This window comes from Takifugu flavidus, chromosome 14 (assembly GCF_003711565.1).
Source record: "Takifugu flavidus isolate HTHZ2018 chromosome 14, ASM371156v2, whole genome shotgun sequence".
Lineage (NCBI taxonomy): Eukaryota > Metazoa > Chordata > Actinopteri > Tetraodontiformes > Tetraodontidae > Takifugu > Takifugu flavidus.
Window position 1 is genome coordinate 4,974,140 of NC_079533.1, and position 22,491 is coordinate 4,996,630.

The 22,491-nt window shown below is 45.2% G+C and overlaps 1 long non-coding RNA gene across 2 annotated transcripts; it reads left to right on the forward strand.

Moving 5' to 3' along the window:
- The first annotated feature begins 16,008 nt into the window (after positions 1-16,008).
- Positions 16,009-22,254, forward strand: LOC130538191 (uncharacterized). 2 transcript variants are annotated; one of them, XR_008953806.1, is made up of 3 exons: positions 16,009-18,552; positions 18,662-18,845; positions 21,910-22,254. It is a non-coding gene; the product is annotated as an uncharacterized LOC130538191 (long non-coding RNA). The 2 variants fall into 2 exon arrangements; XR_008953805.1 differs by having other exon boundaries at positions 16,009-18,845.
- Positions 22,255-22,491: the final 237 nt, after the last annotated feature.

Below are 22,491 nucleotides of genomic sequence, written 5' to 3' on the forward strand. Positions count from 1 at the left end.
TACTTATGAAAAAACCAAGTCAAAATCAACCAATTATATTTATTTAGAAATCAAATCAAATCAATCTTTATTTATATAACAATCAAAATAGTTTTAAGGTACTTTCCAGAATCCCAGGGCCTAACCCAAGACAAGAAACAGTGGCAAGGAAAAACTCCCCTTTAACAGGAAGAAACCTTGAGCAGGACCAGGCTCATGTAGGGGGCCCATCCTGCTAATGGCAGGGGTAGAGAGGGGGGTGGGGGGGGCAGGTAGAGGATATAATGGAGAGGAGAGGAGAGGAGAGGAAACCATGATCCAGTGGGGTGACAGAGGCCTGTCAGGTGATCATGTTTCTGGACCCCGGCAGCCTTGGCCTATAACAGCATAGCTAAGATGTTAACCTAATGATTAGACGACCCCCTAAGTATGATAGTTTGTCTATCTATGATAGTAACTGGAACTACAGAATTAGCAACAATAAGCATTTTCAAAGAGGTAGGTTTTAAGTCGGATCTTAAAAGTAGCGATGGAGTCAGCCTCCCGTACCTGGACAGGGAGCTGGTTCCATAGCAGGGGGGCCTGGTAGCTAAATGCTTGGCCCCCCATTCTACTCCTAGAAACTCTGGGAACCACAAGTAGACCAGCATTCTGAGAGCGGAGCGGTCTATTGGGCTGTTAAGGTATCACTAGCTCCTCCAGGTAGGATGGAGCTAGGCCTCTGAGGACCTTGTAGGTCAAAAGAAGGGTTTTAAAAATTATTCTAAATTTAACAGGCAGCCAACGAAGAGACGCCAGTACAGATGTTATGTGATCTCTTTTGTCAATACCTGTCAGAACTCTGGCTGTAGCATTTTGGATCAGCTGGAGGCTTCTTACAGAGTTGTTTGGACACCCTGATAATAAAGAATTACAATAGTCCAGCCTGGAAGTAACAAATAAATGGACTTCAGAATCATGCCGCGTCAGTAGTTTCTTGATCTTTATGATGTTCATCAAGTGAAAAAAGGCACTTCTAGAGACTGTTTTAATGTGTGAGTTGAAGAAGAGGTTTTGATCAAAAGTTACTCCGAGATTCCTCACAGAGAAACTAGATGTTAATGAGATACCATCTAGAGTGATCATGTGATCTAATCTATCCCTGAGAGGTTCATGACCAAACACCATGACCTCAGTTTTTCCCGAGTTAAGGAGGAGGAAATTTGAAGACATCCAGGACTTTATGTCTTTAAGACAGGTCTGGAGCTTCACTAACTTCTCTGTCTCCTCTGGTTTCAGGGATAAATAAAGCTGAGTGTCATCAGCATAACAATGAAAATTTATCCCATGCTGCCGAATAATGTTCCCTAAGGGAAGCATGTACAAGGTGAAGAGGATTGGTCCAAGTACAGAACCTTGAGGAACTCCATGGCTAACCCTACTGTATGAGGAGGGAACACCATGGACATGAGCAAACTGGTATCTATCAGATAGATACGATCTAAACCAGCCTAGTGCTATCCCTTTAATCCCAATCACATGTTCCAGTCTATGAAACATGATGCTGTGATCAACTGTATCAAAAGCAGCACTGAGGTCCAGCAGAACCAGCATAGAGACCAGTCCATGATCTGAAGCTACAGTGGTATGAGAAAGTTTGGGCACCCTTGACAATTGGGTGACTTCTTCTTGGGTGACCTCATCTTCTTCCAGTCCCATTGGATGCTGACACAGTCCTTGTTCTCCGTTGTTCCCCAAATGGCCAATTCAAAGTTCACCTTCTTGCAGAGGAACTTATTAACACCAGTAAACTATGCTGTCACGTTTTACGATGGGGGTTTAACACTTCCCGTCTTAATGTCTCCTGCTGATTACAACTATCTAAACAACAATCGTGTCAAGGAAGGGTCAACTGACCTTTATTACACTTACTAAAGATTCTACCATTCCTAACTTCTAAAGTAATTCTAACAGAAAACAGAAACATATGGTACAACAAATGATAACAAGATAAACACAATTTCTCTTCAATATTAAAGTCTCCAATGATCATGACTTTGTTCGTTCTAATGACCAAGTCAGATAAGAAATCAGAGAACTCAGACAGGAACTCTGAATGTGGACCAGCAGGGGGCCGATATACAAACAAAAGTGGCTTTTCTGTCTTTCAGTTCAGATGGGTGATGCCAAGAGTCAGGCTTTCAAATGAACTGGAGCCATGTTTTGGTCTAGGATTAATTAATAACTTGGAGTGATAGAATACTACCACTCCCCCTCCTCGACCAGTAACACGAGGAATATGTTATTTAAGATGGGTAGGAGGAGTAGATTCATTTAAGCTAACATACTCCTCCTCCTGAAGCCAGGTCTCAGTAAGACAAAAAAAATCAATGTGATGATCCACTATCAGGTCGTGCACTAACAGGGATTTACACAAAAGAGATCTAATATTTAACACTCCACACTTAATTGTGATATTAGTTTCTCCAACTTGTGCTTTGGTATTAATTTTAATAAGATTATGGTGATTGACCGCTTCCCTGCTCTGTGCTTGGTGACCTTTTAAGCGTGGAACAGAGACTACCTCTATAGTGTTCAATATATTATTGTTGGTGGATGAGGGTTCTATGGAAGCAGCAGAGAGGTGTGTAAGACTACAACTCTGCATCCTGGTCTGGACCCTGGATTGTCAGGTCACTGTGGGTCTAATAAAATTAGCCAAGTTACTAGAAATGAGAGCGGGACCATCCTGTGTGGGATGGACACTGTCTCTCCTAATCAGACTAGGTTTTCCCCAAAAAGTGCTCCAATTGTCTACAAAGGCCACCTGGTTTTCGGGTCATCACCGTGACAGGCAGCGACAAAGCGACGACATGCAGCTAAACATTTCATAGATGGCCAGATTGGGGAGGGGACCAGAGAATGCTACGGAGTCCGACATCATTTTTGCATCGTTGCACACCGACTCTATGTTAATTTTGGTGACCTCTGACTAACGAAGTCGGGTGTCGTTTGCTCCAACGTGAATAAGATCTGATGTAAGCCCTGATGTAGCATTGATGGAACTCTGTTATAAGCCCTGATGGAGCTCGGATATAAGCTCTGATGGAACATTGATATAAGCTCTGATGGAGCACTGATGTTGGTCTATTATACCGGTAAGCTCTAAAATTAGCTCTGATAGAGCTCTGATGGAACTCTGATATAAGCCCTGATGGAGCTCTGATATAAGCTCTGATGAACACTAATGGTGCTCTGAAATAAGCTCTGATTGATCTCTGATGGTGCTCTGATGTAGATCTATTTTACCGGTAAGCTCTGATATAAGCTCTGATAGAGCTCTGATATAAGCTCTGATGAGCACTGATATAAACTTAGATGGAGCTCTGATGTAGGTCTGATATACCGGTAAGCTCTGATTTAAGCCCTGATGTAGCACTAATGGAACTCTAATACAAGCTCTGATGTAGGTCTTTTATACCAGTAAACTCACATATAAGCTCCGATATAAGCTCTGATGAGCACTGATGGAGCTCTGATATAAGCTTTGATGGAGCACTGATACAAACTCAGATGGAGCTCTGATGTAGGTCTGATATACCTGCAAGCTCTGATATAAGCCCTGATGGAACTCTAATATAAACTCTGATGGTGCATTGATATAAGCTCTGATGGAGCACTGATGGTTGAAAATGGATGCTATGATTTCCTCTGACACGGCTTTTAGCGGCAGTTATTTAGTTGTCACATTTGCGGAATTACATAAGGGTTCAAACATCTTTACATGGCATTTAAATTTCTTTAGATTTAAATTGCTTAAGACACCATTTTCTTTCATTAATTGTGCAGAAATATAGACCAATCCCTGCTTTGCCCACAGCCCGAAATGAGTTTATTTTGATTACTGTAAAAATACCAACAAAATAACAAGAATCCATGTTAATCTTAATGTTTTCTGTTGTGGTTCGGTTTCTGGTCGGCACTCGGACTTCTCGCCTCCTCCCCTACCTGTAGGAACGGCATCCAGGGGGCGGGCCGATCTCCGAAGAGCGCTGAGCCTCCAGCGCACCTGCAGCTCGTTTACATCAGCGCCTACGTAAGCTCTATTATTGTTGCGCATGTTCCTGTACCTAGCTCCAGCTCCCCGAGATCGACAGCCCTTCGCCTCGTTTGCTCTCTCGTTTAGTAATTTTTTTTCAGTGCTTAATCAGCTCTTTCAGTTGTTTCTTTTCCCGACGTTTTTTTCCCATTTTGATGGTGATTTTTCGTTCGCCTTTTCCGTTGTTACTTTCTCAAAGTCTTTTGTTACTTGATCGTTTTGGATATTTTGTCAATAAAGAACCTTTTTGTTTGCACTCTGCGCCTGGGTCCTGGCCTCCTTAACTGTTCCGTAATAGTTTTCCTTGTTTTTATTTCCATTTTCTCTTTGATTGCTGCTGCTTAGTTAAAATGCAGACACTCTTCTGACCTCACAGATACTCATTTTTCTCTTTCCTCCACTTTTCATTGACCTCATGTAACTAAGCCACTTGAGTGTGTGTTATTGAGGTTATGGGTCATTATTCCATTGACATTCTCTCTTTAGCATTGATAACTGGAAGACTATATGACCTTCCTAAAACAAATTGATAATTTGCACGTTACTAGTATTTTTGTCTCATTTTCATCCCTGTTGTCCACTAATGCATAATAATAATGAGGTCATTACAATTTCAGTCAGATTTGCTCCACTGGACACAACCTACAGATAGAAGATCAGGTGAAGATAGAATAAATACCTCATACTCTGAGGAAAAACAACTGTACTCTGGAAAGAGGCATCTTTGACATTTGAGGGGTGAGTATTGTGTCACTTCCGGTCTTCTCAATCGTTCGTTGGTTGCATTATGCACGGTGTGCTGTATTCACTTAATATTGAACACTTGGTGTGTTGTATTCACTTGACTTAAAATTTTGAACACTTGGGACATTCTAGTCACTTGATATCAACAGTGAGAAACAACCCATATTAAACAAATACAGGGCTTCACCGATTACTAGCGTTAGCATGGCCTCACCGTCTGTTTCACCCGGTGTCTTTGTCTGTTCAGCGTGTGAAATGTTTAGTTACTCCTCTGCCTCCCTTAGTGAAGGGAATAGGTGCAGAAAGTGTAGTTTATTTATGGCTATGGAGGCTAGACTTAGCGAGCTTGAGACGCGGTTCCGCAGCTTGGAGTTAGCTGGAGTTGCGTCAAGTCGCCAGGATAAGATAGCTGCTGCAGAGCTGCCTAGTGTAGCTACAGCTAGCGGTCCCCTGGCAGCAGCTGAGCAGCCGGCTAGCCAGGGCGGCTGGGTGACGGTTCGTAGGAAGCGTAGCCCAAAACAAAGGCCCACGGTGCACCACCAACCGCTTCCCGTTGCTAACCGCTTTTCCCCACTCGGCGACACACCCGCTGAGAAACCGACCCTGGTAATTGGCGACTCTGTATTGCGCAACGTGAAGCCGACTCCAGCGACCATAGTCAAGTGCATTCCGGGGGCCAGAGCGGGCGACATAGAAGCACATTTATGGCTGTAATTGGTAAATTTGGTAAAGTTATTATTCATGTTGGAGCCAACGACACCCGGCTTCGTCAGTCGGAGGTCACCAAAATTAATTTGGAGTCGGTGTGTAACTACGCAAAAACGATGTCGGACTCCGTAGCATTCTCTGGTCCCCTCCCCAATCTGGCCAGCGATGAGATATTTAGCCGCATGTCGTCGCTTTGTCGCTGGCTGTCACGGTGGTGCCCCGAAACCAGGTGGCCTTTATAGACAATTGGAGCACTTTTTGGGGAAAACCTGGTCTGATTAGGAGAGACGGTGTCCATCGCACACGAGATGGTGCTTCTCTCATTTCTAGTAATTTGGCTAATTTTATTAGACCCAAAGTGACCTGACAATCCAGGGTCCAGACCAGGATGCAGAGTTGTAGTCTTACACACCTCTCTGCTGCTTCCATAGAACCCTCATCCACCAACAATAACATATTTAACACTATAGAGGTTCCACGGTTAAAAGTTCACCAAGCACAGAGCAGGGGAGCGGTCAATCACCAAAATCTTATTAAAATTAATACTAAAGCACAAGTTGGAGAAACTAATTTCACAATTAAGTGTGGACTGTTAAATATTGGATCTCTTTTGTGTAAATCCCTGTTAGTACACGACCTGATAGCGGATCATCACATTGATTTATTTTGTCTTACTGAGACCTGGCTTCAGGAGGAGGAGTATGTTAGCTTAAATGAATCTACTCCTCCTACCCATCTTAATGATCATATTCCTCGTGTTACTGGTCGAGGAGGGGGAGTGGCAGCAATCTATCACTCCAAGTTATTAATTAATCCCAGACCAAAACATGGCTTCAGTTCATTTGAAAGCCTGACTCTTGGCATCACTCATCTGAACTGGAAGGCAGAAAAGCCACTTTTGTTTGTAATTGTATATCGGCCCCCTGCTGGTCCACATTCAGAGTTCCTGTCTGAGTTCTCTGATTTCTTATCTGACTTGGTCCTTAGAACGGACAAAGTCATTATCATTGGAGACTCTAATATCCATATAGACGTTATAAATGACAGCTTTAGAAATGGCTTCATTTCATTACTTGAGTCAGTTGGTTTCCTCCAGCAGATAAACCAACCAACTCATAGCTTTAACCACACCATAGATCTAGTTCTGACTTATGGTGTTGAGGTAGAACATGTGTCAGTGTTCCCTCAGAACCCAGTCCTGTCAGACCATTCTTTGATCACTTTTACATTTATGATTAAGGATTCTTCTATCCTCAGAACAAAGTCTTACTATAGCAGATGTCTTTCAGATAATGCTGTAGCTAAGTTTAAGGAAGTGATCCCTGTGCTGATCCCAGGACCACCGTGTGTTTCCCCAGGGATAAATCATTATAATCTTAGCCCTGCTGAGGTTGACTATTGCTGAAGGTGCAGCAACCTCACTGAGAATCACGCTTGATTCTGTTGCCCCCCTGAAAAAGAAAATAGTAAATCAGAGGAGGTGTGCCCCCTGGTATAATTCACATATCAGGAACGTCAAGCAGAAAGTGCGAAGACTGGAAAGGAAGTGGCATTCTTGTAAAATAGACAGCTATCATGTAGCCTGGAAAGACTGTCTATTAGTTTACAAAAAGGCCCTTCGCAAGGCTAGAACAGCTTATTTTTCTTCTTTAATTGAGGAAAATAAGAGCAACCCCAGGTTTCTTTTCAGCACTGTGGCCAAATTAACTAAGAGTCACAGTGTTTTAGATCCACGTATCCCTTCTTCCCTTAGTGGTGAAGACTTCATGAGCTTCTTCACTGATAAAGTTCTAGCTATCAGAGTGAAAGCTAACCAGGCCATCCCAACAACTGGACCATCACCAGATGTGCTGACTGTGGGAACATACAGGTTCTCCAACGAGCCCTTAAACTCCTTCACCCCTATATATTTTTCTGAGACGTCATCGCTAATTCAGAAATCCACGTGTCTTTTAGATCCCATCCCAACACACCTGTTGAAGGATGATTTACCATTGATAGGCAGTTCTATCCTGGACCAGATCAATGGTTCTTTAGTGTCAGGTCCTACCCCTGTCCTACAATGTGGCAGTGATTAAGCCGTTGCTTAAAATTTTTTTTAAAACCCTTCTTTTGACCTACAAGGTCCTCAGACGCCTAGCTCCATCCTACTTGGAGGAGCTAGTGATACCTTATCAGCCCAATAGACCGCTCCGCTCTCAGAATTCTGGTCTACTTGTGGTTCCCAGAGTTTCTAGGAGTAGAACTGGGGGCCGAGCATTTAGCTACCAGGCCCCCCTGCTATGGATTTAGCTCCCTGTCCAGGTACGGGAGGCTGACTCCATCGCTACTTTTAAGATCAGACTTAAAACCTACCTTTTTGAAAAAGCTTATTGTTGCTAATTCTGTTGTTCCAGTTACTATCATAGATAGACAAATTATCATACTTAGGGGGTCGTCTGATCATTAGGTTAACATCTTAGCTATGCTGTTATAGGCCAAGGCTGCCGGGGTCCAGAAACATGATCACCTGACAGGCCTCTGTCACCCCACTGGGTCATGGTCTCCTCTCCTCTCCTCTCCTCTCCTCTCCTCTCCTCTCCTCTCCTCTCCTCTCTCTTTACCCAGCCGGCCATCAGCAGGAGGGTCCCCCTACATGAGCCTGGTCCTGCTCAAGGTTTCTTCCTGTTAAAGGGGAGTTTTTCCTTGCCACTGTTGATTGTCTGGGGTCAGGCCCTGGGATTCTGGAAAGCGCCTTGAAACAATTTTGATTGTATAAGACGCTATATAAATAAAGATTGATTTGATTTGTATCATATAATGGTTAATACTGGCTTATTTGCCCACATTTGCCAGAAGTGGGTCACTTTTATTGATGTCTAATGTTATGTTGAATGTCGCAGCGGCACCCCACGACAAATTCCTAGTTTGTGTAATACTGTGTATACATGTACAATGGCAATAAACCTTCTTCTGATTCTGATTCTGAACATGTGTCAGTGTTCCCTCAGAACCCAGTCCTGTCAGACCATTCTTTGATCACTTTTACATTTATGATTAAGGATTCTTCTATCCTCAGAACAAAGTCTTACTATAGCAGATGTCTTTCAGATAATGCTGTAGCTAAGTTTAAGGAAGTGATCCCTGTGCTGATCCCAGGACCACCGTGTGTTTCCCCAGGGATAAATCATTATAATCTTAGCCCTGCTGAGGTTGACTCTATTGCTGAAGGTGCAGCAACCTCACTGAGAATCACACTTGATTCTGTTGCCCCCCTGAAAAAGAAAATAGTAAATCAGAGGAGGTGTGCCCCCTGGTATAATTCACATATCAGGAACGTCAAGCAGAAAGTGCGAAGACTGGAAAGGAAGTGTCATTCTTGTAAAATAGACAGCTATCATGTAGCCTGGAAAGACTGTCTATTAGTTTACAAAAAGGCCCTTCGCAAGGCTAGAACAGCTTATTTTTCTTCTTTAATTGAGGAAAATAAGAGCAACCCCAGGTTTCTTTTCAGCACTGTGGCCAAATTAACTAAGAGTCACAGTGTTTTAGATCCACGTATCCCTTCTTCCCTTAGTGGTGAAGACTTCATGAGCTTCTTCACTGATAAAGTTCTAGCTATCAGAGTGAAAGCTAACCAGGCCATCCCAACAACTGGACCATCACCAGATGTGCTGACTGTGGGAACATACAGGTTCTCCAACGAGCCCTTAAACTCCTTCACCCCTATATATTTTTCTGAGACGTCAGCGCTAATTCAGAAATCCACGTGTCTTTTAGATCCCATCCCAACACACCTGTTGAAGGATGATTTACCATTGATAGGCAGTTCTATCCTGGACCAGATCAATGGTTCTTTAGTGTCAGGTCCTACCCCTGTCCTACAATGTGGCAGTGATTAAGCCGTTGCTTAAATTTTTTTTTTAAAACCCTTCTTTTGACCTACAAGGTCCTCAGACGCCTAGCTCCATCCTACTTGGAGGAGCTAGTGATACCTTATCAGCCCAATAGACCGCTCCGCTCTCAGAATTCTGGTCTACTTGTGGTTCCCAGAGTTTCTAGGAGTAGAACTGGGGGCCGAGCATTTAGCTACCAGGCCCCCCTGCTATGGATTTAGCTCCCTGTCCAGGTACGGGAGGCTGACTCCATCGCTACTTTTAAGATCAGACTTAAAACCTACCTTTTTGAAAAAGCTTATTGTTGCTAATTCTGTTGTTCCAGTTACTATCATAGATAGACAAATTATCATACTTAGGGGGTCGTCTGATCATTAGGTTAACATCTTAGCTATGCTGTTATAGGCCAAGGCTGCCGGGGTCCAGAAACATGATCACCTGACAGGCCTCTGTCACCCCACTGGGTCATGGTCTCCTCTCCTCTCCTCTCCTCTCCTCTCCTCTCTCTCCTCTCCTCTCCTCTCCTCTCTCTTTACCCAGCCGGCCATCAGCAGGAGGGTCCCCCTACATGAGCCTGGTCCTGCTCAAGGTTTCTTCCTGTTAAAGGGGAGTTTTTCCTTGCCACTGTTGATTGTCTGGGGTCAGGCCCTGGGATTCTGGAAAGCGCCTTGAAACAATTTTGATTGTATAAGACGCTATATAAATAAAGATTGATTTGATTTGTATCATATAATGGTTAATACTGGCTTATTTGCCCACATTTGCCAGAAGTGGGTCACTTTTATTGAGGCCAAACTGCTTAGACTGTGTGAGGGGAATCTCAGGGTATTGAGCAGTTTTGTCCTTGTCTCCTTGGGCTGGAACAGTGTACATCAGGTAGAAATCCAAATGGGTCCCTGGGTTGATTCCATGGCATAACATAACTATAATCACCTGGTAGCTTATATGTCATGTCAGCACCACTTCATATTTGACTTCATGAATGAAATGTTTGTATGATGGTTTCTCTGAAGAAAATGAATTCAAATTCTACCGGTTCTGCTCTCAAGTCGACTGCACAACTCTTTTTTCAAATGGTGAGCTGACTTTCTCTTTCGGGCCGACTGAGCCCAGACTCTGTTGACTCCATCAAACAGATCACCATCTGTCTGTTTCAGGCATTGACATTCGTTCCACATGGATAAAGATGCTTTCTGGTTCTCTGCATGCAGGGTGACATCATCTGTGTACAAACCTTCAAAGTCTTCCAGCCCCCTGACTCCAAAACAGGCAAAAATGGCAGCAAGGGGAAGTAGGAAATTAAACCAGTGTTTCTAAACAGGTTGTTTATTATTAGCTTCAACATATCTGGTGTTAACAGGGCACTTTGTGATAAATGTGATGGCCAGGTCCTGTTTGCCACCTGAAGACATAAGCTTCACTGAAGAGTCTCATTATTGAGGCTTCCAATGATAATACCCAAAGCTGCATAAGATAGGATGCTCCTTTGGTCAGTTACGGTTGCTAAAGACACTTTTATCAGCAATCAATAAAACTATTTTGCTGGCAAACTAGAAAAAGCACAAGCACAGACCCTTGGTCATTTCACATGTAGACAATTCAGCTGGAGGAGAAAGTGGAGAAATTTGTCTGGAAGAATGTTATTTGCTCTTTAGAAGGTTGAAGGCTTTGGTTGTAGCCAAATGGCATTTAATGAGCATTTCAATGCATGTGGTTAATTGTAAGTGATGGTATGGTATGGACCCAAGTGCACAACAAAACAGGCAATGAACTGATGATCAGTTAACAGGTTTATTAACTGCAATCTGGCACACAAAAAAACAGTTTGAGGGTGGGGCCGTGGACTTGGTCGAGGCAGGCAGAATCAGGCAAACAATCCAGAGGGAGACTGGCTGAGCTCGTGGTCAAAACAGAAGACGGAGTTGATTTACCGGGGGTCAGGCAGAACAGGCAGGTCGTAAACAGGCAAGGTCGATACCGGGAAGACAGGCAGGTAAACGCTGGAAGGTCTTGCACTGCAGAGAACAATCTGGCACCGAATGAGTGTGAGGCTGGAGAATATATACTGGTAGGTGAGCTGATTGATGAGTGAGAGCAGGTGTGTGATCAGTGACTGAGAGTGGGTGTGGTGATCAGAGGGTGTGGTGTGAGCAGGGCAGTGGAAAAGTACTGAGTCCATGGGCTGGAGCAGAGTGTGACAGTAAGTCCATCTGAATGTGTCAACCAGGAATGGTAATTTTTTAAATTCTCTGATGATGGATATGACCAGCTTATCATGGAATCACTGATCGAAGGCTACAACTTCTATTATTAATCCATAATCACTTCCGCCAGAGTGCGGTAAAGATAAATATGTCATATCAACACTTTAATAAGAACACATACCTTCCCCTATTAATTAGAGCATGAATGAAACTCTAGCAATGATGACAGCATCTACATGGTGCCTCAGGCTTTCAGCTTCCTGTTGTTGTCCTTCACGCACCGACAAGAGTTATCAAAGTGCTTGTTGCGCACCTTCACTTTAATTTCCCCTCATTGCTCCTATATGTGGTTCAGATACTTGAGCGTGCTAAATAAACTAAATCACAGTGTGTTTGTGTATATGTGTGGGTGTGTGTTCGGGTCAGTGTGTGTGTGTGTCCATGTGCTACACATGTTAAATGTAGCAATGCTTGGTGTGTAAAGGTTCCCTGTCTTCCATCGCCAGTGTGGCAATGGTGAGTTAAATGTATGTTATTCTGCTGCTGCATTTAACCAATGGGGAGAACAGCAGCAGCAGCAACAACAGCAGCAGCTACAGCAGCAGCTTCAGCAGCAGCTACAATAACAGCAGCTACAGCAGCAGTCACAGCAGCAGCAGCAGCAGCTACAGCAGCAGCTACAATAACAGCAGGTACAGTAACAGTTGTCACCTATTTCCCATTGAAATATGTGTGTTCCTGATTTGTGCTGCTCATCTTTCAAACCTATTTTGGAATCAGGGGGCTTTGGCAGGAGTCAGTGATGGTAGCATTTCTACACCTTTGAGCTACCAGTCGGCTCAGAGGTCAATAATGACGGATACAGGCAGCGTCCCAGCAGCTTTTACATACTGCAAGTTTAATTGAGGTCATTGTGATCCACTTTGATTTAGCCCTAAAAATCCTTCTGCAGCAACCAAGAATTAACGGTTGCTGCAGAATCACGGGAGAGCAGCTTATCGTCTGATGCCCTGCAAAATCTGATAATATTACTGTCTTTGCCTTGCACTTTGTCGGGGATTGATCCAGGAACTGCGACGTGAGACTATACAAGTTTTCCTTCAAATATTAGAAATAAAGCCCTATATTCCTACTGTTGGTCCATTTTTTGGCATGACCCAGATATAGTGGCATCATCACCTTCCTTACGTGTTGCCTGACCTGTCGGAGGTCACAGGAGACCATGGGAATGGTCTAAACTTTAATTGGCCTTTATGTCACAGTGAAGTTTCCATTTGGACTGTTCCATCCTGATGTACCAGAAACCACAGAATACCTGCAAGGCCTCCTGGGAAATTAAATCTTGTTAGATGTGCTCTATCAAGATGCTTCTGCAGTCTCTGCTCTCTCTGGTCCAGCTTGCTGAGTTGTTCTGTTTCAGGCTTTATCTTAGTGACGTGATGATGTTTTGTTTTCTCTCCTGTCCTCAAGGACCACAGTAATCAAGTCTTAAAAGTCTGGTCTTTAACGCTGATAATACGCTGTTGTTAGAACCTCCAACAGCTTAATGAAATACTGAAGGTTTTCAAGCTCACCTATAGAGGCAGATGTCTAGATGTTCTAGATGTTCAACAGGTTAAAACCTTGTGAAGAGCCTTTCTGAGCTTGAGCTGCACATCGGGGTTGTTGTGAAGCACCTGGGTGTGAGGGAAAATTTCTACTCTCTATGTTCTCAGTTTTACTTGAGAGTTGACCTTTACTTTCATTTAGTGTCCTGAAGGAGCTTCTGAGCTCTCTTGTTTTCCATTCTTTCCAGAGTCAAAGCAATGCTGGAGAGACAAAAAGGCTAGATGATTCTGTTGGGTCTAAGGTTAACATCTTCTGTTTGGGATAGTGAAAGACAGACTGGTTGGCACCATATATGGTTGACGCTAGCCAGTGACCTTCCATTTGCTTTATAAACCTCTCGGTACGAATGTCTTATCAGAATTGACACTGGCACTGCATGTACTGAGCTGTTGCTATGTTGATGTCACTTCTCCTGATCAGTAAACTTCATTTCAACACAAGTCATGCATGTAAGCTATTAAAACACTGTGTCTTTTCTTGACTGTCCTGATGCGACAAACTCTTAAGTGTAGTAATAGTGACAGATTTGTATTGTTGTAACCAGATTTTATGACAATTATATTCATTCACTTTGAGGCCCTAGTTTTGAATAACTGATTAGTATTCTGTTTGTCCTCACACTTTGCACAAGTCCCTGTATCACGACAGTGCTTTTTTGATGTTTTCTGAGGGAAAAGTCTATTTCAATGCCACATTGTCATTTTAGGAGCAGCTGATACATTCCAGGAACATTTATGAGAGCTCTGCTGATATGTTGCATTTGAGGAGCTCAGGAATATGTGAGGGTTGGTAGGGCAAGCAGTGCAGACATAAACACAAATGTTTTTTCTACAATCATAGATTTTTCCTTGTTTACTCTGCGCTTGTACTTCAGTGCTGCCACAAAATAAGGGAGTGAATCCTGAGAGCAAAGCTGGAAGTGGGCAGAGTTCATTACTGCAGAAAGTGGGTGCAGCTTTTTCTCTTATATTCAAACAAATGGAAAGAGGGATTTATTGTGTTACATGATGGGGGTTATTATGGAATAATCTGTTAGGAGCAGTTGTACCAGGACCCGAAAACAGGCAGCACACAATGGAGAGTGGTGTCCGAAAAACTCTTTTATTGGAGGTAACAGGTCAACGAATGATCCACAAGAGGCGTCGAGACCTCAGAAGAATCCAGCAAACAGTCCACAGGGGAAACTCACCACGATAGTCCAATCACAATAGTCACAAAAGGCGAAATCACAAAGAGTCAGGGTTTCGCAGAAGGGACAAAACATTCCAACACTGGCAAACAGGAGTACAGCCTTTAAATAGGGGATTAGATTACTGATAGCTCGCAGGTGCATCTGCCTGCGGCTCCAGCTGCAGCAGGGGAAAAACTCCACCACGCCTCCTGCAGGAAGAAAACCGTAACCAAGCTCCCAGAACCCAACATAATCACAAACATGCAGCTCCAATAAAACAAAGATTGCTTTGAGACTAGACCCCTAGAGTGAAGTGACAGTGTTTTGTTTAGCAGGCTTAAGGAGACAACACTTCACATTATCTAATTGCAAAATAGAAAGCCTTGCTCTTTCTGTCAGCTGTAAGCTCTTGGAAAAAAAAACCTGTCTCTCCATTAACAAACCTCCACTCCTTCTACTCTTGTTTGAAGTGCAGGCCGTTTGTCTTCCATTCTGCTTGCCTTTTTTCCTTTTTCTGAAGAACTTAGAGCAGCGACACACAGACGTCTGCTGTAAATGTCAGTTTTGGTGCTGTAGACAGGTGCTAGAACTTCATCGTAGATCATAGCTGCATAACCCCCCCCCCCCCCCCCCCCTCCCCAAAATGGAGAAAAATGTGATGAAAAATGTTCCCCTGAATTTTTTTACATTTCATTATTTTAGACAAATAATTGGTCAGGCAAGACACAGTGTCACCAAAATCTGGTTATTATGCAGGAACTGAGTGGTTGTTTCAGGAGCGCCGCTGCACTTTACTGCCTCCAATCAGAGACGACAGATGGGAGAAGCAGGAGAGGTCGTGTTCCACTGGAACGGATCCCACAAGCTCATTACTATTCCATGCAACCCTATTTTAAGAAAATGTACATGCAACCAATTTGTCATCCGCACCTGCGACCACCTGGTGTAAAACCTTCCTCATTATGCCAGCAAGATGCTAGTGGGGAGATAGTGCTCGCACACAGAAGTGGGTCAAAGGAAGGACCAAAAAGATGACGATCAGGAGAAAAAATTGCTTTCACAAGGGAAATCTTGCTAGTAGGGAGAATAACAGTCCAAAAAAGAATGGATGCACCAGTGTTAATGCTGCGTGATGGCACTTAGGGTCCAGAGGGAGGGGCCGTTTCTACCTTGAAGAATCACTCCTTTATACTTCAGCAATATTATTTGAATTAAGTGGGGGGAAAAATCCCAGCAAGGTGCAACTGTGTTCACCAAGTATGCAGGAATAACAGTTTCCTGCCTCCACTCTATCCTTGTCTATTACTGGAGCTTTGCCTCCTTTGTCAGAGTCTGGCAGCATTGTGTTAAGCACGTAAAAGTCAGCTCTTCCCTTTTCAGACTCCAACATAATGGCTTCACTGGGATCGACTGTGCTGAAGCAGGGTACTCCGCTACGCTCTAGTACATCAGCATGACACTTATTGGTCAGTGTGTTTTCAGAAAATCCAAGTTCAAAGTTATAGGAGACACATGATTCATTTGTTGGTAGGAGAATCCTCATGCAGCAGCTGTCTCACATTTATCTCATGTTGAATGCTGCAGACGCGTCTGTTGGTGCACTGGCAGCCTTTGCTTCTGTCTTTTAGGTTAGAGCGTCCTAACCTGTATGTGTCACACACACATGTCACATTCAGCAGAAGAGCTTCTAGCTGGCCTCGTGTTAGCAGACCCGACACCAGATTGGCTGCAACCGATATTGTCTGTTCACTTACAGCCTCAGCAGCCCATTGCATTTGTTCCGAAGGCCTCAGTTAATTGAAGCTGACAACACAAGCTAGCTGAAATATGACTGGATACCAACTCAAGCTAATATACCAGCCTGAAAGCTGAAGTGGAGCTAATATGATGCGAACACAGTCTTTTTATTGACGATTTATAGAAATAAATAAAACAAAATTTACTTTTAATCAACCACCAAATTTGGCAACCAGAGGTAGGTTTTTATGAAAAACACTTTGTGAGGGCGATGATAAGAGTCACAATCATAAATGAGGTTTTGCACAAAACAAATAGATGTTTGAACTGAAACAAATTTATATGGAGCATTGTTGCTGGTCCAACTTTCTGAACACATTTGCTTAAAAGCAGCATGGCTGCAGATGGAGCCATTGTTAGCTTACATCAGAGGAATTTGTGTATCTGTCAGCTCTCATCTGCAGGCTCTAATTATGATGGACTTTTCCAGGGTGTATTCTTGCTTCTGTCCTTGGACCCCCACAAGCCCCACCGGGCTTGGACAGGAATGGGCCTCAAGTAAGTGATGACAGACAGAGTGTGTGTGTATGTGTCTATGCGTGTGTGAGTTCGTGCGCACGCGTGTGCGTGTCCGTGTGTGTGTGTCTGTGTGTGTGTGAATGAGAATGAGAAAGATAGAGACATCGAGGTGAGTCTTCTGACCACATCTATTGTCCCCAAGCTGTCGCAACAGGAATGAGCTGTGTTCGCTGTGCTCCCTCTCTCTCTCTCCCTTTCTCTCTCCCCTCTCCCTCTCTCTCTCCCTCCCTCTCTCTCTCCTTCTCTCTGAGCGTGGTAAGTGTGTCAGCTGCGGGAGTGAGCGATAGATATAAGTGTTTTTTTCCAAACTTTCCTAATTCCTAACCTTTATTGTCACACTGGGTGGTGTTTAATCACATTGGGGAGCACTCTTCTGTAATTTTGAGTGTTTATTCACTGTCTTTTGGTGGAATTGTTTGGCGGCCATTGTTGCCATGCCGGTCATGGCGGCGGCGTAAGGAGTCTCCGGTTTTGAGAAACTCACCCGCAGACACGCTGTAAAACTCTCTCCACCGGCCGGTGTGTCCGTGGAGGAGTGCGCCCTGGCTGTGGGAGAGATTGTGGGGCACGGAAGCGTGGAGTCCTCTACTAGGATGAACAGTGTGGTGGTGGTGTTCGTTGACAGTATTGATAAGGCCGATCAGCTGGTGGTGACTGGGGTGGCCGTTAATGGTGAATTGACACTGGTGTTTCCCCTGTCAAACCCGGTTAAAAAGGTGATTGTATCAAATGTCCCTCCATTCCTTAAGAATGACATGTTGTTGAGGGAGCTCAGCTGACACAGACGCGTGGTGTCCCTGATGAGGCTAATTCCTCTTGGGTCCAAGTCCCCGCTGCTGAGACATCTCGTGTCATTTAGACGACAGGTGGCCATGGTCCTCAATAACAATAAGGAAGAGCTCAAGCTGACTCTTCGCTTCAGGGTGGACGAATTTGACTACACCGTTTTTGTCACCACTGACTACCTGAAGTGTTTGAGTTGTAGGGAGGAGGGCCATATGATACTATTGTGCCCGAATGGCGTGGCGGCTCGTCGGCCAGCTGATCTGCTGGTCAGCGCAGCACCGGGCGCGCAAGACGTGGACAGTGAGCCCGCACAGGGTGACACAGGTAATATTACACTTATGCACAACACAAACACAGAGTCACTGAGACACACACAGGGCACAATGGCAGGCACAACCGCAGAGGTGGAGGAGCCAGCAGGGGGGACCACCTGGACCTGGGGAGTGAGCATCTTACCAGAGAGCTGGTGGAGCAGACGGCCACAAGAGTGGCTAAGACCGTCCTAGAGATGGAGGATGTTGTCGTGGAGGAGAACAGCCTCAATGTATCAACCAAAAGAAATAATACAGATACAAAGGTAAAAAATGATAAGATAAAGAGCTGGTGGTGGACGCACGTGGCCTGCAGGACGAGCAGGTCATGGTAAGGTCGCAATACACAACCTCCCCACCACGGTGCACACAGGTTTTAAACAACTCACCTCACACACACAGATCACAGGACATACACAACTCACAGGACATGCACATCACCCTAACGGACACACAAAGTGCACAAAGCACTTTGTTGGACATCCAGGAGAGCAACAGTTCACGGGACATGCAGGAGACTTTTAATGATAATGATAACATTCAGGTGGAGAAACATCATGGTTATTCTCTCTCAAAGATTAGGTCTTTCCTCAGGACCACGAAGGGGATGAGGTCTGTACAGGTGGAGGACTACTTCACCCTCATCACCAGCAAAAAACTGAGCGTAACCTTTCTTCAGGAGACCCACAGTACTCCGGACAATGAGCCTGACTGGTGAAGGGAGTGGGCAGGGCAGCTGTTTCTTAGCCATAGGAGCAGCAACAGTGGGGGGGTAGGGGTCCTCTTCTCCAGAGATTTTGTACCTCTCTCCTCCTCTGTATAGGAACCTGTACCAGGTAGATTGTTAAAAATAACCGCTGTGTTTCTGTTCCTGGGTGGAGATTGTAATTGCACAGAGAACCCCCTGCTGGACGGGAATCACCCTGAACCTCATCTGCCATCCAAAAGTACCCTCACAAAGCTGGTGCAGGCTCTAGAGTTGTGTGATGTGTGGCGGTATTTCCATCCGGGTCAGAAACAATTCACCTGGACCCACTCCAGGCGGAACCAGCTCTCTCTGGCCAGGTTGGATCATTTCTTTTTCTTTAGGCACCATATAAATATAGTTAAGAGAGTGTTTATCAGCCCGGTTGGTCTCTCTGATCACTCTCTCGTGAGTTGTGTTGTTTATATAAGGAATGCAAAATGTGCAAGTGCATATTGGCACTTTAACACCCAACTGTTGTATGATAATGTGTTTAACAAAGCCTTCAAAACCCTGTGGAACAATTTTCAAATGACAAAACGCAGTTACAGCTCCACTCAGCAGTGGTTGGATGTTGGGAAGGTCCACATCAAACAGTTTTGTCTGCAGTACACCCTCAATGCCAACAGGGACATGGCCAGGTCCATGAGAGAAGTTGTGGAGCTCCAACTTTTGGCAGAATCCACAGGAAAGAGAGCATTTTCAGTTTCTCAAGACTAAATCATCAACTTTATCTGACCTGCTGGGTGTGGCTGCTCAGGGCGCTTTGGTCCACTCAAGGTTCCAACACATCCCCCAGATGGATGCCCCCTCTCACTTTTTCTTTGGCCTGGAATGGAAGAATGGCCAGAGGAGGATGATACACTCCCTGAGGGCCAACAATGGACAGGTGCTTGAGGACCCTATTGAGATTCGCCAGCGGGCGGTGATATACTACCGGGATCTGTACAGGAAGGAATGCCGGGAAAAGTCTGAGGTGGACCAGTCCTTCCTGAGTGGTCTATCCCAGGTGGGTGAAGACAACAACAGGGACCTGGATGCTCCTTGTCTGCTGAGGAACTGACAACAGCATTGCATGGCCTGGCTGGTGGGCAAGCCCCAGGCATTGATGGGCTTCCAGCAGAGTTTTACAGGACCTTCTAGCCTGTTCTCAGTGAGGACCTGCTCTGCATCCTCAGGGACAGTCTGAGCCAAGGTCGGCTGCCACTGAGCTGCAGGAGAGCTGTCCTTACCCTCTTCCCAAAGAAAGGGGACCTGCAGGACGTAAACAACTGGCGCCCAGTGTCCTTGCTATGCACCGACTACATGCTGCTGTCCAAAGTGTTGGCAAGTCGGATGAGAAAGGTAATGGAGACGGTGGTCCATGAGGACCAGACGTACTGTGAGCCCAGCAGGTTAACATAGCTTTAATTCGGGACATTTTGGATCTCTCTGGTTCATTGGGTCGTGAGCATGGTCTGATTTCTCTGGACCAAGAAAAGGCTTTTGACAGGGTTGAGCAGAAGTACCTGTGGCGGACACTGCAGGCCTTTGGGTTCAGCCCGGGTTTCATAGCCAGGATCCAGGTCTTGTACAGTGGCATTAAGAGTGTACTGAAGATCAACGGTGGCCTGAGTGCTCCTTTCATTGTCCAGAGGGGGATCAGACAGGGCTGCTCATTGTCAGGGATGCTCTACACTCTTGAGCCCCTTCTCCGGAGACTGAGAGTAGAGCTATCGGGTTTCACCATTCCAGGTTGTCTGAAGCATTATGTTGTGTCTGCCTTCGCCGATGACATCATTGTTTTCATCAATAGTCAGAACGACATCACCAACCTCTGTGAAACTGTCACCAGGTTTAACAAACTGTCATCAGCAAAGGTTAATTGGACCAAAAGTGAAGCCCTAGCAGTGGGTGGAGAAAGGTGTAGGTAGTTAATATTATTGGGGGGAAGGGGGGGCTCTCCTGGAGGACAGGGGGGTTAGGTTAAGGTACTGGGCATCCACCTTGGTGATGAAGCTTTTATGGCCAAGAATTGGGAGGGGGATTGGAGGCTTCTTCCAAGAATGTCTTTCAAGGGCTGGGTCCTAGTCATTAACAATCTAGTGTCATCTATGCTGTGGCACTACCTGGCATGTGTGGACCCACCCCCAAACCTGCTGTCCAGGATACAGGCGGTCATGGTGGATTTCTTCTGGGACCGTCTGCACTGGATACCACAGAGTGTCCTTTTTCTGCCAAGGGAGGAAGGAGGACTGGGCTTGGTCCACCTGGAGAGTAGAGGAGCGATGTTCAGGCTCCAGTTTGTTCAAAGGCTGCTGTGTGGTCCATCGGATCAAATAAATTAAAATCCAATCAATCTTTATTTATATAGCGTCTTTTACAATCAAAATTGTTTCAAGGCGCTTTCCAGAATCCCAGAGCCTAACCCCAGACATGCAACAGTGGCAAGGATAAACTCTGGTCTGGTCTGGAGGCCTGTGGCCCAAGCTGTGCTGAGGCGATGTAGTGGAATGGGGTTAGCAGCAACCTTATTTCTAATGGACCTAACAGGGGTCAGAATGGATGAACTCCCAGGGTTTTATAACAGACTTTTTAAGGTATGGAGGTAGTTCACACAGGAGAGACGGGCCACCTGCAGCTCCATTTTCTGGCTTCTGAGAGCCGGTGATCTATGGGGCCCATTTCAGGTGTGAGGCAGGACCACAATTGGCCCAGAAAATGCGTGAGGCAGGTGTATTCACACTGAGGCAGCTGTGAACGTGTGTGGCCCCCGGGTTGGACAATGCAGCAGCACTGGCTCGACACCCAGGCATGAGGTCAGTGAGGGTCCTGAACCAGCTGCTGGGAGGATGGAGACACCAACTGGCGGCCAGTGAGCTGGAGCTGGTGAGCAAGTTCTGTAAAGGACGGAAACCAGCCAATCATGATGACCCCTTTCCAGACGTGAGGTTAACGCCTGTGCTGAGGAATGTTCCTGGCTTGCAACTGCTCTTGAGAAACGCGCAGCCTGTCGATTTGAGCTCCTTATCGGGGAAGCTTATGTACAACACACTGGTCAAGGTTCTAAACCAACGCAGCTTGGCAGGCCGTGTCGACACCAAATGGAGGATGCAACTGGCCCTCACAGAGGCCAGAGTGGAGGTTCCTGTACAAGCCACCTCTAAACCGGAGAGGCAGGGATCTACAATGGAGAATCCTTCACGGGGCCATCGCAGTCAATGGATTCTTATCGACCATTAACCCAAACATCAGTGCTGAGTGTCCATTCTGTGACCACAGAGAGACGGTGTTCTACTGTTTCTCCGAGTGTGGTCGCCTCTCTGTGCTGTTCCTGCTGCTCAGTCGGATGTTCTCCCTGCTTGGTGAAATTTTCTCACAAACTGTCTTTATTCTGGGTTTCAGATATCACAGGAGAGGGAAAGCTAAGTGCCAGCTGCTGAATTTCCTTATAGGTCAGGTAAAACTGGCCATCTACGTTAACAGGAGGAACAAGGTCTTACCATCATCGAGCGGTCTGATTGAAGGAATTCAAAGAGCAATTGTAGACTTCCTGTACCGGCAGGTACAGGAAGGGGGACAGGGACTGGTGGACGTTGCATCTGTCACTGCTTTCATACTGCATACAGCATTTTTAACATGTCTCCAGTGTTATTGTCTCTGTCTCTGTTCTAAATACTGAAAATCGACTTTGAATAGACTTTGGGTCTTTTAAATTCATGTTCAGTTATTAAAAGACAATTAAAGCAAGGTGCAAACCTGAGTCCAATTTATCATTCCACTGAGCACACAATGGATGGCTTATAAACACACTGCAAATGCACATAATCAGAAAGCCAACAAAGGTTGAGCTCGACTGGCTGCTCTGCCTGCTTTGAGTGGCAGCTCTGCTGCTGTCCAGTTTGTTTGCTTTAACCAGTTCAAGAGAATTAAACCGATTTGCTGTGCTGCCTGGGAATCCATTATTTTTCACATTCCAGTGTCCAT